Genomic DNA, 20,317 nt, shown 5'->3' with positions numbered 1-20,317 from the left:
CACCACATAATTGGGATTCACGGCTTCACACGCTGTACTTTCATTATGCATGCCCACTGCAAACAGCTTCAGTGTGGATATCACTTTCTTAAAATAAAGTGTTTAAAAATAAAGAAGACTTTCATGTGAGGTCACCTTCTCTCAAGATACAATGTGATCTTTAATTAATGCAGGAGATCCTGCAGCTCTGACACAAAGACTATGAATGTGTAGATTTTATAAAACTGCTAAAATTAAAAATGAAGCAGGTGCTTCAAGGTTTTGCAGAGACATGTGCTTTTTGGTTACATCTTTTAAGTGCCTATTTATTAGACTGTTCATAAGACAAAACATTGAACAGAGCCAGCTGGCTTTCAGGTACTTCTGCTGCTGTCCAATGTATTAAAATGTGAAAGTGGTGCATAATAATTCAAGGGTTGAGATCATGAGTACAGCTGAATGCTAACAAAACTGAAGATGAGGAAAATGTTTGAAAGTGAAAAAAGGAGTACTAAGACAGCCAGAAAAGAACTACTTCACTGTGCACTCTGGAGAAAAGAAATCCACCCTAATGAATTTTGTTTACATGGAAGAAAATAAGAGGGCTGCATTTGAAAAAAATAGCTACTAATTTCAAATATGGTCAAACTGAAATTAAAATAAACAAACCTGAAATTCACAATATACCACCACCAAAGAGGAGTTCAAATACTGAAGTAAATAAAGTACACGTTGATCCCCCCTCAGCCCCAAGCATTAGAATACCTTTAAAGTCTTCAACTGAAGATATGTAAGATAAAAATAATTACTTTATTTGGATACAAATTACTGTGACTGTTAATAAGATTTGTTATATAGCACATTTGTATACAGACTTTGTATTTGTGGCATATCACAACATACATAGAAATAGATCTGTGATATCTATATACACGTGCTTAGGTGTAAGCCCAAATTTACACCCCCAGAGACAAGGGATATCACTACCAACAGAGCCTCACTTGGAATGTATCCAGTTTTTGGACTGTAGATTAAATACTATTTTTATTTTCTTAGAGAAATAAGGTAAAATTTATCATATTCAGGCTAGAACAGAATGACAGGGTTCACAAGACAGATGGTGCCTGAGTACCACAGTAGTTGTCACTTTGTTGTTCACTGCTGAGAAAATACGGCAAAACAATGACTTCTGACTGATATTTGACTTACACAGAAACACGCATCAGCCAAATCTTACCCATACATTCATACATATACACATGCCTCATATGCTTCCTATGCTGTGCAAAATTCATTTTTTCCTGTAAATAAGCTGCTAGTGATCTTCCTTTCTGGATAGTTTGGGGGCTTCAGCTTAGAAGTCAAAAGCTATCCTACGTTCAAGAAAAAAAAAAAAGGGTGATATCTTATTTGAAATATTTCAGTAGAACTGGGATTTAGGCAAGACTCTGAAAGGGGAGACTGCTCCTCGAGAAACGCCAACACACACACACACAGACATAATTAACTATCTCTTCTCATTGGCTCTAGGTTTTTCTTCCAGTGGAAGTATGTTCTCAGAACTACACTCAGCTGTAGTGAAGGAAAAACTATGCCAAAGCAGAGCAAATCTCTTTCTAAAGATAATTTTGAGAGTATTCTCATGAGAAATGACATATAAGTATGTGCTACAACAGCATATTATCTGCCATTATAGAGAACATAGTTTTCTTGGCAATACCATTATTCTATTTCAAATCTGAATAATTATATTGTTTTAATTTAGATATGAAGAATACAAAGGTTACACAGTAAGGACTTTCTCTACTTCCACAAAACTTTTTGATATACAGGCCTAATTTCTCACCAGTCCTGCAGATCTTGCACGTGTACAAATTTGCCAACCAGTAAGAGAAATGTTCCATAACCACACAATGACAAAAGTTCCACATACAAATAAATCATAGCATTGTTTTAGTGCTCCTCCTTCTACCCTTAAAACTACACCCATTGCAAGACAAGAAATTACTAACAGACAGTATTTATAATGGAATTTAAAAGCACCAAAACCTTGTATATACTCTCACTGATGTAAAAATTCTTCTGAAGAATTTTTTATACATAGCTTCGCACGTATACTCTTCTAGATTATTGGGCATATCAAATTCTGTGTATTTTAAAATACAAATGAGTGGAGTTTTTGAAAATAACTACCAATAGTATCTGTTTTCAAAACCCCCAAATCCAGCAAGAAATCAACATTATCACAGAATCACAGAATCACAGAATCGTCTAGGTTGGAAGAGACCTCCAAGATCATCCAGTCCAACCTCTGTCCTAACACTAACAAGACCTCCACTAAACCATATCACTAAGGGCTACATCTAAATGTCTTTTAAAGACCTCCAGGGATGGTGACTCAACCACTTCCCTGGGCAGCCTATTCCAATGCCTAACAACCCTTTCAGTAAAGAAGTTCTTCCTAGCATCCAACCTAAACCTCCCCTGGCGCAACTTTAGCCCATTCCCCCTCGTCCTGTCACCAGGCACGTGGGAGAATAGACCAACCCCCACCTCGCTACAGCCTCCTTTAAGGTACCTAGGGAGAGCGATAAGGTCACCCCTGAGCCTCCTCTTCTCCAGGCTAAACAACCCCAGCTCCCTCAGCCGCTCCTCGTAAGACTTGTTCTCCAGACCCCTCACCAGCCTCGTCGCCCTTCTCTGGACTCTCTCGAGCACCTCGACGGCCTTCTTGTAGCGAGGGGCCCAAAACTGAACACAGTACTCGAGGTGCGGCCTCACCAGAGCCGAGTACAGGGGGACAATCACCTCCCTAGACCTGCTGGCCACACTGCTTCTTATACAAGCCAGGATGCTGTTGGCCTTCTTGGCCACCTGAGCACACTGCTGGCTCATATTCAGCTGCCTATCAACCAGTATTCCCAGGTCTTTCTCTGCCAGGCAGCTTTCCAGCCACTCATCTCCCAGCCTGTAGCTCTGCTTGGGGTTGTTATGCCTCAGATGCAGGACCCGGCACTTGGCCTTGTTGAACTTCATGCAGTTGACCTCAGCCCATCGGTCCAGCCTATCCAGATCCTCCTGCAGAGCCTTCCTTCCCTCGAGCAGATCGACACACGCACATAACTTGGTGTCATCTGCAAACTTACTGAGGGTGCACTCGATCCCCTCATCCAGGTCATCGATAAAGATATTAAAGAGGACTGCCCCAGCACTGAGCCCTGGGGGACACCACTAGTGACCGGCCTCCAACTGGATTTGGCTCCATTCACCACAACTCTTTGGGCCCGGCCATCCAGCCAGTTTTTAACCCAACAAAGCATACGCCAGTCCAAGCCACGAGCAGCCAGTTTCTTGAGGAGAATGTTGTGGGAAACGGTGTCAAAAGCCTTACTGAAGTCAAGGTAGACCACATCCACAGCCTTCCCCTCATCCACTAAGCGTGTCACTTGGTCATAGAAGGAGATCAGGTTCGTCAAGCAGGACCTGCCTTTCATAAACCCATGCTGACTGGGCCTGATCACCTGGTTGCCCTGCAAGTGCCGCGTGATGACATTCAAGATAATCTGCTCATGAGCTTCCCTGGCACTGACGTCAAACTAACAGGCCTATAGTTCCCTGGGTCTACCCTCCGGCCCTTCTTGTAGATGGGCGTCACGTTTGCTAGCCGCCAGTCGACTGGGACCTCCCCTGATAGCCAGGACTGCCGATAAATGATGGAAAGCGGCTTGGCCAGCTCCTCCGCCAGTTCGCTCAGTACCCTCGGGTGGATCCCATCCGGCCCCATCGACTTGCATACATCCAAGTGCTGTAGCAGGTCGCCAACCATTTCCTCATGGATAGCGAGGGCCACATCCTGCTCCCCATCCCCTTCCACCAGCTCAGGGTACCGGGTATCCAGAGAACAACTGGTCTTGCCGCTAAAGACTGAGGCAAAGAAGGCATTGAGCACCTCAGCCTTTTCCTCATCTTTTGTAACTAAGTTTCCTCCCGCATCCAGTAAAGGATGGAGATTGTCCTTAGTCCTCCTTTTTGTGTTGATGTATTTGTTAAAACGTTTTTTGTTATCTTTAACGGCAGTAGCCAGATTGAGCTCCAGATGAGCTTTGGCCTTTCTAATTTTGTCCCTGCACAGCCTCGCAACATCCTTATAGTCCTCTTGAGTAGCCCGCCCTCTTTTCCAAAGATTATAAACCCTCCTTTTTCTCCTAAGCTCGAGCCACAACTCTCTGTTCAGCCAGGCCGGTCTAGTTCCGCGTCGGCTTGTCTTTGGGCACGTGGGGACAGACAGCTCCTGAGCCATTAAGATTTCCTTCTTGAAGAGTGCCCAGCCTTTCTGGACTCCTTTGCCCTTCAGAACCTCCTCCCAAGGGACTCTGCCAACCAGTGTCCTGAACAGCTCAAAGTCAGCCCTCCGGAAGTCCAAGACAGCGGTTTCCTTTGACCTTTCCTTGTATCGTTTGACACAATGTTACTAATCATCAGCATAACAGTAAGAACAGATACCAGTATATTAAATTGTACTGGAAATTAGTCTATTAAAAGTTTTATTGAGCCCATTAGAAGGTTTTTGCTTTGTTATTGGAAAGCTTCATAAAGAATGGAATACACATATAGGAACAGGAAAAATGTAATAAATTTAAAAGTATTTACTACCTATGTTTATTTCAACATAAAGAGTGAGAGTAAGATCAAAAAAAGAAAGTAACAAAAATACAACCCCAAATTCACCACCCTTTCTTCTCCATATCAAGTCTGTATCACGAAATGGTGGTGATAAGACACCGTGCAGCATCACTACCACAATGCAAGGTGTATTTCTACAGAAGTAATTGATTGACATTGATTTCAAGAAGCTAAGTCATTAAACCTGCATGGACTAAGATACGATTGACTGGAGTCCTTCACTTGAAAAGCGTAGGCAGGCCTTGCATTTCAGAAAATATAGTAATAAGTTTTTTCATATGGAATCACTTATTGAAAGTCATCAGATGAAAACACCAACAGTCAGCATCTATGGATGACAAGTTGTTGTTGGTAATTTTTCTAAGCTGACACATATAACTTTGGAAAGGTACGAAAGGAAATCCAGGGTATAAATGCTCCCCATCTGGGGATTTCTGTTATCCATCCAGCAGGCCCTGAACTCACCATTTGATACTATGTACCAGTGTTTAGTTCACAATATCAAAGATTTTTTTCAGTTGTCAGGAAGATGCTTGCAAATATATTTTACCTTTTGCTCCATGTTTTTAAGTGTAACACAGAAGTGAATATGTCCTGATCACATCTTACAAAGTTCAGATTCAACTTTCATTTTCACTGCAGAGCTCTACTAACAACAAGGTATTGGACTGCTCCAGCTTCTACAAGTCTGTATGGTGATGCTGATACTCAAAGTTGGAAGCTTGCTAATGAGAAAAACAGGGACCAGGATGCTTACTGACGGCTTCTTCCGAGCTTGATGAACCAGGCTTTTATGAAGAGCCAACAGGGAGCTTAGTGGATGCTACTGATATGCCTGCTGACAAGAGTTTAACTTTTAAACTTCCCTAACATCTCTGAGGTAAAATGTTATTACAATGATCCAGGCACAACAGAGTGGGAGTTCTGTATCTGGAAGGTGCAAAGCATAATTACTCAAGATCAGTTGTTAATTTTTCAGAGAAATGATTTCAACGCTGAGGACAGACTGACTGGTAGTGTGGCTATGACTATTTTCTTTTAAAACCTCCATGGCACACAAATTAAGATGGTAATAATGTAATAATGATTAAGCAGGTTTTGTTTACCCTAATTGTTAGCATCTATACTAAATTTAATTCAAATTATTGGTGAATTATGATTCTCCCAACCACAGATGTCTATTTTAGAAAGCTGTGAAACTGTAAACAAACAAACAAGCCTTCTCTTTAAAATGTGTGTACAAGAAAAAACGAATGTGTCAACAGGAAAACAATAGAAAAAGGACAGTTTTGCAGAAGAAAATGTGGAAACAAACAAATGGGAGATAAAGAAAGGCACTGAAGCACCAGCACAGTGCTAAACCTTAAGGAGCTTTATATCTTTGTTAAATATAGTGATCGAATTTTCTAAATTTTTCCTCCAAAATTGTTTCTGTAATATGTCAAACAACTTTCTAACATGCCATTAGTTTTTAACCATAAATACAGTTTTAACTTTTAAAGAACTCATGCTAGATGTCTCAAAATAAACCTCACCTACTCTAAAATGACACCATCAAGCTTGTCAGAAATAAAATCAGTACAGGAAGTTTTGTTTTAGTTGGTGGGGTTATAGGAAAATATTGGTCATCCTTCTGCCCATCTTCCTGCTAAGTCTTAGAAAGAGCTCTTCTGCACCTCAATCTTCAGGTATTTGCACAGGCAAAGCAGAGGGAATAATAACACTTAAAAAAAGATTTCAAAATAACTGCAAGCTCTACTAATGAGAGCACTGAGGAAAACTGTGAAAAATGGGGCAAAAAAGTAAAAACAACATCAACAAAAAACAACAACAAAGAAACAACAAGAAAACCTCAACAATAGCCATTTCTAGCTGTCAATGAAAAATCGGTGGCTGTGATGCTTTCACACTGTTTGATTGGTGAGGAACTCTAAAAAAAAGTGGACCCAGTGTGACCAGTAAGTGTGGAACTTGGGGGTATAGAAAATGAGCATAATTGATTTTTCATTAAGAGTATAAAGCATCACTGTCCACTGAGCATTTCACGGAGTATTACGTCCATAGCAGGGGAAGGGGAAGGGAATCCAGGGCACCGTTGTATTCCTAACAGAAAAGATTCCCTTGGTCTTTGAAAATCTAAAAGGTGAAGATTAAATAGTTTCTTAAACCTAACATGTAACATATGGTTTCCATGTGACAGGGTATCCTACGGGACAAATTTTCCCCTCAAGTCATATTGTAAACGACCACAGAAAGAAAGCAACCTAATATGGAGGAGGATAGCTGCTTACCTGTAAATTTGAAATCCAAATAAAAATTTGAACACTTAACAACTGCATGTTGCCTGATTAATTGCTGCATATGTAATGGGAGACTATATTGTATAAATATTGCTAGTCCAACAAGTAGTATACCTTAAGTACACTACTGTCAGATTCAGTTAGAAGTCTTCCATATAGCAGATCACTGACTTTTGTATATTGTACATAAAATTAAGATTCTTTTGTTTTCCCAAGATGTGAATTTAAATACAACAATTTAAAAAATGTTCTACACCTACAAAATTTTAAAACTGATGACATTCTGTTTCAGAAACTATTATGTCAACCTATGTTTACACAAGAAGTGAGGAACTATAGTTTAGCACCAAAGCAGTGGAAAGAGAAATTTTAAGATTAACTTAAAAAAATGAGATGCAAGCATACTTTAGCCAAATCCATTGTTCCTAACAGAAAGCAATGTCAATACAAGGAAGCAACTATAAACAGCTGATAGAAAGCAAAATAGTTAAAAGTGTAGGAGTAAAACTGAAATATGTATATTCAAAATAGAGATTAATTATCTGAGCACAAACTGTATGGCAGCACTGTTGCTCCTGCTTGTATGACTGGAACCTATAGGAATTAAATACATAAATACACACTTTTCCATGTACATGTACTTACTAAAGAAATCCTGTCTAAATTTTCTTAGCACAGGATATGATTAATGCAGCCTATCAGAAGCCAGATGGTGCAAAACCAGAAGCATCAATCAAAATGAAAAGACCACTGAGTGCTATCCACAACGATGTGCTCGCAAATGGAATTTCTGGTCACAGACCCTAACACACAGCGTGCAGAGGAAGCCATAAACATGGTGGCACTGCCCCCAAGGAATGGACAGACACAGATCGGGCTTTGTTAGGCAGAAAACTAGAGAAGTAGTACTCACTGCTGTAGGCTCTGAAAAAGACTCTGCAAAGTAAATGCATGTATTTTAAATAAAAAAATAAAAGCAAGCTCTTTAATGAGTTTAATAATGTTTGCACTGATGACAGTATCTGTCAAACTGTCCACTTGCCATTTGATTTAATATGGGATTGTGCCATACATTAACAAAGCAGCTGCCACCGTCTGTCTGACGCGTGAATTGGTATTTAATGGCTGTACCAGCACAGGGCTTATAAATGGTTCATATGTTTAGCTTTATACTAGACATTTTCTGCAAATGTTCTATGGAAAACAAGGTTTACACTGCAATGTAAAACAGTGATGGCTTCTGTCTTGTAAGGTTTTGTAGCAAGCAGTTCTTTTATATAAAAAAAATAAGCTTGTAAAAATAAAAGGCATGAAAGAGCATAATTTGCCATGCACACGCCTCATAAATGATTATTAAAGGAGATATGAAAACGAACAGCAGTAAGAACACATGTATTTTTTCTGGAAAAAATGACAATATGAAATAAAGACTTAAAGAATTTGTCAGCATGACTGCTTGTATTTGCAACCTACAGGGTTTTATCACAACAACCCTCCTATGTGTGCTACATGTACCAAATTTCATAGAAATACATTTTAGAAAAAAAATCTGTTTTTTAAAGACCTTTGGCAACTACTTGCACATCTTTTTTTTTTATCTTTTTAAAAATAACCAGATGACAAGGTATGACTATCATGATTGAATGAAGAAAGGGTGAAAGAAAAATTAAGCCTAATACATTTAAACACTTAAAAAGCCAACCTAAAGCAGCATTTGCATGAATTGAAACACCATCTTTAAAAATCAACATTTTAGTTTCTTCAATTGATATTAGCAAATGTCACATTTAATATGAAGAAACTGTAAAAGTCCTGTTCCTTTAAGAAGATAAAATGTCCCTGTTTTTATCCTGATGGATCATGAGATACCAAACCTTAAATTTGACATTGGCCCCACATCTTTTAGACTTCAGACACCTTAGAGGCAATCTCTTCAGAATTACAGGAAGAAGCTACAACTTCTTGGAAAGATAATTTTTGAAGTTGGAACCTCTCCAAAATTAGAAATAAATTATAAAGAAGGTGGTAGCCATATACACCTCTCAAGCTGGAGCCTTTCTTTCAAAAATGAATGGAAAGTTGGATAGTTTATTTTATCCATCTTTGGATGGATACAGTTTTTGGATGAAGAGTATCTTATGTTCATAAAATAACAAAATACAGAGGAAAAATAATATGAAGAGCATGTCAAATTTAAGAAACAATATATGCTTTGTTAATTTGCATTTATAGTAAAACACAGGTTTGTACCTCTCTTCTTTACTTCATACTTAAATATTAATTATTAATACTAAATACTTATTCAATACTTAAAGAGGTCTTATAAAAAGGATGGAGAAGGACTCTTTATTCACGTAGATAATGATAGGACAAGGAGAATAGTCTTAAACTAAAAGAGGATAGATTTAGAGTAGACATTAAGAGGAAATTCTTCACTGTAAGGGTGGTGAGGCACTGGAACAGGTTGCCAAGAGAAGCTGTGGATGCCCCATCCCTGGAGGTGTTCAAGGCCAGGCTGGATGAGGCTCTGAGCAACCTGATCTAGTGGGTGGCATCCCTGCCCATAGCAGGGGGGTTGGAGTTAGACAATCTTTAAGGTCCCTTCCAACCCAAGCTATTCTATGATTCCTCCTGACACCTATCACTCCTGATACACAACAGCTCAGTACAGCTAAAATTGAACCATGTGTTTTAGATGTTTCTGCCCTTAACTGGGACCTAAACCTCCATGGCATATTAACACTAGAGATTTAACTCAAAGTCCACCGACTCTGAGTATCAACTAGGTTTAGAGGTCTTATAACTCTGCCCTAATTTACACAGCTAGAGTATATGTTAGCATCTGGGTAATTTAACTGAAACTTACCAGTTTTACTCACAGTATGCGTACTAAATCACTAGAGGACTGACATCCTTCAACACTCATCCTCCAATTCTCAAAAAAGATTAGCAACGGGTTAAAAAAATGTAGGATGTTTTTCTAGTTACACCTGAACACAAAACGCCATCTCTCTCCTAAGACCATGAGCCCTACCCTGAGACACAGGTAGACTTGAGCACAAGACTACTGAAAGCATGTTTGTAAGTACCCTAAATTTCACTGCAGCTAATACAGATGCTTTGATTCAAGTGTCAGTCACCTAGATTTACTACACAAAATCCACATGGTTTGTTAGCATATTCTGCAAACTCCTCCTTCATCTGTCTTTGAATGAAAAGCACTTGAGCTCATGTTGAAAGTGTGCTAACTGGGCTGTGCTGACGGACAGCAGTAGTACAAATTTCCTGTGTAGAAAAAGTCCAAATTCAATCTATAGTTTAACATGGTCACTTTACCTGAATTTTGCTTTTACACTGTATGGCAAGTAACCTTTCTTTACTCCTTTTTTTTTTTTTTTTTTTTTTTTTAAAGTGGAATATAGTACAGACAGTATTTCTGGTTCCAAGAATTTAAACAACAGCAATAGAGGATGGACTCATAGGCAGTGATGACTATATGAATTAGGAAAAGTGTGATCCCATCCTTCCCTGACTTACTTGAAGTAATAGCAAATTGTTTCTGGATGATACTTTAATGAATCTCAATTCAAAGTTCTTGGTCTGTGTGTGTATGTGTGCAACACAGAAGAACACTGTGTTGTGTCTCTTCTCTCCGCACAAGAAAGGATAAGGAGTTTAACATTTCCATATTTTTTACTGTCATACACAAAGCCAGAAAATATACACCTGCCTCACAGCTTTATATCAGTGATTAAAACAAGCTTTCAAACAGGAACAAGGAAGAAGAAAAGTAAATGGAATACGTTTGCTCCATGTAAGGAAGTCCAATTATCCCAAATCTTCTGGTAATAAAAGCATTGATGCCAACCTGGGTAACATTTAGAACTTTATATAACACATCAAGTACACAGGAAGTCTACAATAATGTTAAGAACGAAACCAAACGTTGGCCTCCAGTAAGAAGATTGTGTGCAGAAGGTACATCTGTGGACATATGGGGCTCCATAACATATTTAGGAAAAGAAAACAAACAAATAACAATGGAAGGGCAGATGAAATCAAGTAAATGGAGAGAGAATAAAACATTAAAATCTCAAGATAATAAACCAAAATAGGTAGGAAAAAAGAGAATAAAGAATGTGGACAACATGGAGGAAAAATAGTGAGCAGAGAAGTGGCAATAGAACAAAGAAAGAAGGAGGGGAAAAAGTGCGAACAGTGTCATGGTTTTGGCTAGGATCCAGTTAATTTTCTTCACAGAGGCTTGCACAATGCTGTGCTTTGGATTTTTATGAAAATAGTGGTGATAATACACTGAGGTTTTTAGTTGTAGAGAAGTGTTTACATAGAGCCATGGACTTTTTTTTTGCTTCTTATAGGCTGCCCTGCCGGTGAGGAGACTGGGGGTGCCCAAGAGGCAGGGAGGGGACACAGCCAGGACAGCTGAACCAGACTGGCCAAGGGGATATTCCACACTACATGGCATCATGCTCAGCTGTAACAGCTGGGGACGTTCAGAGTGATTGGCATTTGTCTTCCCAAAGAACCGTCACGCGTGATGAGCCCTGCTTTCCTGGAAGTGGCTGAACACCTGCCTGCCGATGGGAAGGAGCGAATGAATTCCTTGCTTTGCTTTGCTCGCACCTGTGGCTTTTGCTTTACCCAGTAAATTCTCCTTGTCTCAACCCATAAGTTCTCACTCTTTTATCTTTCTAATTCTCTCCACCATCCCACCTGAGGAGAGTGAGCAAGTGGCTGTGTGGTGCTGCATGCTGGGCTAAAGCGGCACAAAAAGGTAAAAGATAATTGGGAAATACAGTCTGCTACACACAGCACAGCCAAAAAGAAATACATCAAATAAGATGTTCGGAAGTGGGGGAAGGAAAGACACTCGAACTTGATCTAAACTTGAACCGGCCGTAGAACATTAGTTATATACTCCATCATGCTGCCAAAGGAAGATTAAAGGGAGCTTAAACAAAATTTTAAGATGGTCAACATTTACTTCTTGTGATTTCAAGGTTTTCCAGCAACTAATTTTAGAAAATCTGAAATACCTTTCTTTGTCATACTTCTGTGCATCACATTTATAATGGACAAGGAAGAGAGGTGAAACAAGACACGCAGAGAAAGGTAACGCCTTCCTTTGCAAAGCAACAAGAGGATTAATCTGCCCCAAATCATTTGTTTTGTCTGAGTTGATAGGATGGATATTTACTGTCCCCATAAATCTTGTCTCTCATTTTCTATTTCAGTATTTTTAGAGGAAGAAAATGCTTATTTGAGGCAATCTGCTATACCAGCATTTGCATGTTTTACCACAAAGAAAATTTGTGAAGTAAATTACCAATGTTTTCATGATTATTGAATTGAAAAAATGTATAGGTGCTGTGTATCTCATGCAACTGCCACAGATGAAAGCCGTATTTTTTTTCCTCGCAGGGTAACAAACTGCCGTAATTACTTCTACTTCTATTCACACTCTCTCATACTTGTCAATGTCGTTTTGATCTAGCCAATTGTCCAAAAAGAAAGACTGTATTTTGGAAGCAACCACAGCCATATGGAGAAAAACTGTTATTTCTATGCTGTGCAAAGTGATGTGTGCAGAACTTGTTTTCACCTATTTAGCTGCCCTAATGAAACTGCAGTTCACATCTAATAATCAGCTTTTCATTATCATCACAGAAAGTTCTCAAGCATTATTTTACTTTTGCCACATTTTTCATCACTTTTTTTTTTCTTTCTGTGATCATTTTTACCTTTATATCTTGCTCTTTTCCTAATTTTCCAGAACAGTTGTACATTGGGGATATATGGGAGAGTATGTGTGGATTTCATCAGTGTATTTCTTAAACTTTTCTGACGGTCACTAATGAAGACATTTCAATAATACCTGATACCTTGTTAAACATCTAAGTCTATGCTTCATCATAAAGCATTACCTTTGTTTACAGATGAAAATGTGCTTTTACAGGCTACTGTTAATCAGCTTTTAGAAAGATTTCTTTAGAAAGACATAGAAGCACCTGTTTAACCTAAAAAAGTAAATCTTCCCTTCTGAGTGATAACTGAGGTAACAATCCCAAACAATTCAGTTTGCATCAGATAGGTTTGATGCTTTAAACATTGAATTACAGCAAAAGTTACTGGTACTGAATACAGTTTTAACCACAGCATTAAGCATACACTACCTGATTTTTATATTTTTTTGTTTTTGTTCAAAACAAAAACAAACAAGCCAACCACTGGTTTTACAGCACTGTTTTTGTTTGTTTGTTTTGGGATATAAATACACTTCAAATGAGATTGCAAGTCTTCTGTCTCAATGTTTGTGCTATAGGACTAAGACAGAGCAGATACATCTTTTTCTATGCAGCCTATTCAACAGAGAAGTAAGCCCTTTCATTGCACTACCTTTCTTATTTCTTTTCCCCAAACCCTAAAACAATTCCTGGTATTTGAACAGCTATTTCTAAGCTGTCTATATATTAGTTTCCTTTGTGTTACAGACGGCATAAACTTCAATGTAGCTAAGAGTTAAGTCAAGAAAAAGCAGCAGCTTTTCAGGCCATTAGATTTTCTTCACTGTCATCAAGTAATGTTCAAGTATGCCATTAGCACAAGGCCACTGCACTGCTTTTCCAAATAGAAATTGCTTTTCTCTTTCAGTAGTTTTCTTTGAAGCCTTACATCATATCAAGAGCACAAAACAGCTTTATGCAGCCTCCTCCAAAAAGCAGTTCTGAGCACAAGGGAAAGGAAGAGAGAAGAATGGATGTAGGTTACAATAAGAATATTTCCATAAAACGTGGTCGTATCTGACATCTGAGCTGTTAAATTAAAACTGAAATCTATCTTGAAGCAGGAGATAGCAAAAAGCTCAGTCTCTTTTCAGCAATAACCTAAAAATCTTTTTCATCTTACAGAAGAACAATTCAAAGCACCTGCTTTAGGAAATTCAGACTATGGCTTATGTCACAGGCATTGCAACCTCACAGTTGCCTTATGATTTAGTACAATGCAGTTCCTTGAATAAATGGAAAGTGGGTTAAAAGGATTTTTGTTGTTTTTCAGAATCATATGCCCAAGTCATTACCTGAAAAATCTCACAATGACTTTCTTTTTCTCTTGCTCAAAGGTAAAACCTACACGTTCGTGGTACTTCCACTGCTCCTCCTCCCCCATCTTTCAAAACACCCAGTTGGTATCTGAGAAACATCACCGTCTTTATGAAAAATCATAAAAATTTCTTGTGTTTTCTAGCAGTTCTGAAATAGCTTGTCCCCAGACTCAGAAAAACACCCCAACATAGTTTCCTTACACATGCTAGCCTGTATGCCTGATACGTGAAAAAAACCTGTTCTAATAACCCTGGCTGTGAAATGTCATCTATGGCCAGCAACAAAGAAAGAAGCAGAGTACAGCAAAGTCTGGGAAATTAAGAACTACTAAAGAGATGTGAGCAAAGATTACTGAAAGATGTAAGTCTCATCTGCCAGATACATTTAATACTGCAACTGTTTTAATCTTTCGCTAGCTTCTTTCAAGAAACCATTCTCATAGCAACACTTCCAACTCTATAAGCTGTCCAACATTTCAATTTACATGTTCTCTCATGTAATCAAGTCATACCACACTGCAGACATCTTCAGTTTTCAGGATCTAGTTGACAAAGCAGCTTGAGCAGACAGTGATGCCTGCCATTAGAAAGTTAGCCAACAATCAGGAATTTTAGATTTGTTTATTTCACTAGACATCAGAAATTCTTTTGTTCAATTTTACTTCGTTGTGAAGAATGCACATGGGGTCCAGCTTCCCTGAACACAGGATAAAAACAAAAGGAAGCAATTCACTGGTAGGGAAACTAGTCCCAGCTGAAGCTCTTAACTTCCCACCTCCCTCTGTTTCTGCACCCCATGGTGCAGCCAGTTTCACTGGTTCCCACTGCCATCACCCCATCACCCCGCCACAACTCACTGTCCCCAGAGGCCACCAGCCATGGATCAGTGGCCAGAAGGAGTGAAGAACTTCACAGGTTTTGCTACCGGAAGCCAATTGCCTTAATTCCCTCACCCTCCGTCTGGGACTTTCCTCTTGCTGTTGCACATTTCACGTTTCACGTGGGTGCCTATGACGATTTCTAGACGGAAAATCTACACGATTTCTTTGGGCATCGTATCATTAATATGTTTTGTCACTGTCAATGGATACCACTAAGACCATACTAGCCTTCATATGCAGTGCCAAATGAGACCCTGGCTGTTTGGTACTGTCTTCTGTTTCATTATGAAAATACAGTTTCATCCTAATGCTTCCTTACACACTCTTGCATCATTTTTGAATTTTTCTGACTTACAAATGCCTCAAGTTCTTCAGAGGAGTCACAGAATCCTGCAGAAGAAAAAATGCCCTGCAACCACAGATTTAAGGCTGCTGACATTAGATTACTTATTTTCTGTTAGAAACTGGAGCTAGAGTCTGTGCACTATTGAAACAATTGGTTGAAAACAATTCTTATGGTAAGTCTGTAGCAACAGCAGACATTAGCACCTTAACTTTAAGGATAGCCATGCATAATCTTGCTATTTTCCTTGAGCCAGTTACATACATCTCTACCTTTGTCAAAGACAAAGGAATACAGGATTCAACTTTTTGCCCACCCCAACTGACTTAACAGGCTAAGAGGTAGAAAAAAAAAAAAAAGAAGCTTTGTGCCAATTAATTGTGTGCCACAATACAATAAGTCCTTATAACTTGCCAATCACACAGGTATTGTCTGTGAAGTTTAAGCTGAGTTTTTTTAACATTTCTATAACACATTATTATGGAACACTTTAAAGCATGAGGCTTAAAGCTTTTACAATTATTTGATTAGTATTGCATCAATTAGAGCACATTTCCTGATTTTTTTTTAAATCCTGAGCAATTTCAGCTATGGAAAAATCTCTCAAAAAACTCTTTTCAAACACCATGAACATTGACTGTTTCTTGGTTGGATACACCATATGCTAAAATAAACCACTGAAAGGACATATAATATGTGACCTTACTTTTTTCATAGCTCATGCCCTATTCTCGAGCAACAGATTCAGGTTGCAAAAGGAAGAATCAAATCCAGAGCTGAGTTTTTAGCACAGAGGATTTCTCTCTGTAACAGCACAACTCAATGTATGGACATGCCCTAAGTCTCTCTTCCTGGCTATCCTCTGAAGAGGCAGAGCACCAAAATAAATAGCACTTCTGCTATATTCTCTTCTATAAGTAAAAACAGGTTTTTGCACTGCAGAAATAAAGATTATCATTCTAAACGACTGCTCCAGGGATAGACAGAATCCTTACTCAGCCAACAGATAGAAAAAAAAAAAGAACTAGGCCTCTGTGCTGGTGGATCTGAACATTTTCCACATATGGGATCCTGACGCTCCCCAAATCCGTTGTTTTTGACCAAGGAACCTGCTATTACAACTGGTCAAGTTTTAAAGGGCAAACATCATTTGGGAGAAAGACACTATGGAATTTAAACATCCATTGCAGACAGAATAAAATTCTTGAGGCGTGCAGCGTGAAAGCTCTCAGTATACATACAAAAAAGGTTCAGCAGAAATGGCTTGTGTGCAAACAAGTTTTCATTGAATGAGCTATTAGAAAATTGGTCAGATAATAGCTAAAGGTAAACAACAACAACAACAATAATAAATAAAAGCATTCCTCAAGTATATCCTTTTTAATTTTAATACACTAAAATCATGGTTGGTAGAGCTTCGTGAGGATCTCATTTCACCTTATTTTTCTTATGGTGCTAGGAAAAGATAAACATGTAATCAGAAGAGCTGTTCTACTACTAACTAGGAAACATTAGACAGCAGTCAGAACTTGACTCTTAAGAAAGTCAGGCTACAGATATTCCTACTCTACGTAAACACAGGAAAAAGCAAGTATTTCAGAATAAGGAACAGCTTCATCTACAAAGAGAATTCTGTGTGTTCTTACACATACTCACTGAAATAGGATTGAACAAACGGCAAGCAAACAGCCACTTGGAATAGCTTTTAATAATCAAGATGCATACCAGCATTTTCAAAATAATTACAAGCTTAGAAAGTATGCATTTTAGAATACATTTATTTATTTTAACAATAGCAAAAATCTGGGAAAAGTGAGTTTTTCCTATGTCTGAAGTCAATACATTTCCCAGGCATTCAAGACCGATGCTACAATGAGCCCTGTTGGTGGCACAGTATTTGAAAGACCCCCAGGTTCTGTAGCTGGAGGCTCTGTAACACCATGGTGACACCAGGTGGAACAACACAGGATCAAATCCCCCTGGATACGTATACAATGGAAAGGCAGTTTTTGAGTTTTGCTGTTATATGGTTTCATCTGATCAATGACAAGGGCAGCTACATGGTAAACTACATATATTTTGGTAATAAATAATGCAGGAGCTTAACTACCCTTCATCTGCTATTAGCAGAGGCAGATTTTATCCCTCTTTTGCATGCCTTTGTCATGGAAGAACTTAAAGGAAGAACTTAAAGGCTATCTCCCCTCTGCTGCTTAATTAAGGCCTCAACTAGATACAAGACGCCACACCTGGAAGTGGAAGGAAAAAGAAATCTTGCTTTCCCTCTCAATAAAAGACCTGGCTTTTCACTTGGGAATGCACAACCACAGACATTTAAAATGTCTTTTATGATGCAGTAATTTGCACCAGATAGGCAATAAACTGCGGGAGAACTTCAAGGAACAGCTATCTATCAGTCTCCTCACTGAGCGTAAACTGCAATAAGGTTAGTAAGGCTAGTGCAGTCACTCCCTCAGAACATCATTTTCTATTTTAGTAAGTGAAGCACAAATCTGGAAGAATGAACTTTTTCTGATCAGTTTTTCTCTTTTCTTTGTGGTACTCCATCACAAAAAGGTGAAACACTATCAATGCTAGGTGGACAGTCCTGTTCCAGCCACTGTAGTTTATCTGTTTTAACTACTACCAAGCTCTAACTTATCCTTTATAGTTATGTCTTCTCCACTTCTGAAAGGTTCTCAGAGAAAAACCTTTTAACTAACCAAGAATCCTGGAAGCCAGTAATTTAAGTTATTCGCACCATGATCCTGTATCACCAACACTTGAACAAAGCATAAAATCTCTTTTTATATTTACTGAAACTAATCTACGAAATAAAAAACAATCCCCCCAAACCAGAACCTTTCTGACATTTAATCAGACAAAACAGAACTACAGTACAACTAGCGTAGACCTCCACTTGAAATAACTGTATTTTCAATTAATGTTGATCACTGTTAGATTTAATATAAAAATTAAAAGCCCTTTTCTGGACTGTAACAATTGTGAAATTGGGAGCTAAGATAGAAATAAACAGCATAAAGCAAGAAGCCTGCAATGATTCATTCTGACCACCACAAATAGGAAGTAGGTAGCAGAAAGAAAACCTTCACCGTCAAATGGAAAATTAGGAAAGATCATCCTTTTTTTGCATACTTTCATTTGCCCTTTTTTTCCTTTTGCTCTCAGATATATATGTGGAATGTGCTTGGAAACAGCAGAAGAGCAAAGCATCAAAAACCACTCATCAAACAATTGTGCTACTTTTAATATCTTATTATAGGTCCTAAAACAAAGATCAAAAGGGAATATATCTAAGCATTTATATTCAATTTCACATCACCTGATGACTAATTTGTAAAGAGTGCACAAGTCTTCACAACTGAAGCCAAAATCAATTGAGGATACTTTGATATAATGCCACAAAGGATATGAGCAGGAAGGCAGCAGGAGTTACAAATGGCCAAGGTCCACTAAAAGTGCTAATAAAAGAATAATGGAATTTCCTTGTACTATGAATAAAAAGTGTTTGGCACAGAAGAATTTAGACATGGAGAAGAATATCAAAGCTTCTGGTTCATCAGTTGCTTCTACGTATTAGAAATTAACTAACTTACTATTACATTTAACTTAAAAAAGCTTCAACTCAGAAGAACAGTGATCTAATTCAAAATCTTGTTACACTCATTTCCTTTATTCTTCATGTTTGTCAATTTTCACAGGCCCTTAACATCTGCTTTACCAGGTCTTGCAGACAATGAAAGCCTATCTATAAAAAAATAGTTCAAACTGATGGATTTAACTTGAAATGATATATAATTATTAAAATTATAGAAAACCTACTGTTTGACAATTTTTTTAATGTAAATGTTTAAGTAGGTGGTAACTGTAGAAACAACTTGCCTGATATATTTAATCCATTAATATTTACAGAATGTATTTCTTTCTCACAGATGTACACAGTTACACACACGCACACTTTTCATGTGTTCATACATATAGATAGGTGCACATACATATGCACTTCTGCCACCTTCTTTCCCCAATTATAAAACTCAGCTCTTTTTACAAATGTGTATCTATGTACGCATACTTGCAAAATCATACACATTTTGCAAAACAGAAGCAGAAAGAGTGATCTCATACTGCTTATAAATTGTTGAAGGATCTAGTGTACTTGCTTAAAAAAAACAAGCCCACAGATTGATCCAAGATTCGAGAAACTCCCTGAAAATATTTACAAGCTTTCTTAACTCTCTCTTCAAAATCTGCTTAATGCATTCTTTTGCATAACGTCTGCAAAAAAAAAAAGCATGATGAATAGTTATAGCACAGAATGCTGTAATCGCTGCCTTTTGACCCAATTTTATTGTCTCTGTCTCCTGGTACTCCAAAATCTTCTTGTAACTGGTTTAACTCTTGATTTTACAATTGCAAGGTTCTTTGGGAATTGATCTTGTTTTCTCTCCCCTATGGTATGGGGTATAGTAACAATGTTTCCCTGATTTTACAAATCAGGATCAAGTAATAATGGCAATGTACATTTTTTCCTCTTCCCCAAAACAACCAACAGGCTGTTAGCAAAGCAGCACCTTCCAGTGACAGCTTCCAAATTCATTAGTTTCATGTCTCTCAGGGCCTAATCGACACAACAGGCTAACCAACATACTCAAGGGTAACGCAGTTTCTGAACAGAGAGAAAAAAGAGGGGCATCAGATACCACATACGATCACTTTACACAATTTAGTGACAATCTATAAATTATGCTTCTAGGAGGTTAATGCAAGTCATTGATTTCAAAAAAACAGAAAATGCAACTTTTCAAGCTTGGCTTCAAGAAACAAAAAGAAAAAAACTGTATGATAGAAGAATTTAAATAACATGAATGCCTTAACGCTTTCAATTTTATAATTTCCTCTAACTTTTGAATAAAAATAATATCAAATATAGCTATCATGAATGTTTGGAATTATTCTTAACAAGAATGTAGGTAGCATATTTTTTCTT

The 20,317-nt window shown here is 38.0% G+C and overlaps 1 protein-coding gene and 1 long non-coding RNA gene across 3 annotated transcripts in view; both read right to left on the bottom strand.

The window, feature by feature from the left end:
• The window catches only part of LOC308188794, a 28,755-nt gene extending 8,445 nt beyond the window's left edge, over positions 1 to 20,310 (bottom strand). The window contains exon 1 of the long non-coding RNA XR_013945772.1: positions 11,510 to 20,310. This is a non-coding gene — a long non-coding RNA (uncharacterized lncRNA). The remainder of the gene's footprint in view (positions 1 to 11,509) is intronic.
• Positions 1 to 20,317, bottom strand: part of CDKAL1 (CDKAL1 threonylcarbamoyladenosine tRNA methylthiotransferase) — a 438,076-nt gene that overhangs the window by 73,088 nt on the left and 344,671 nt on the right. The gene's annotated exons all lie outside the window — the stretch shown is intronic.

This window comes from Anser brachyrhynchus, assembly GCF_964034855.1.
Source record: "Anser brachyrhynchus genome assembly, chromosome: 2".
Taxonomy (NCBI): Eukaryota; Metazoa; Chordata; class Aves; order Anseriformes; family Anatidae; genus Anser; species Anser brachyrhynchus.
The sequence above is the reverse complement of the archived record's forward strand: the minus strand, read 5'-3'. Positions and strand labels throughout refer to the sequence as shown.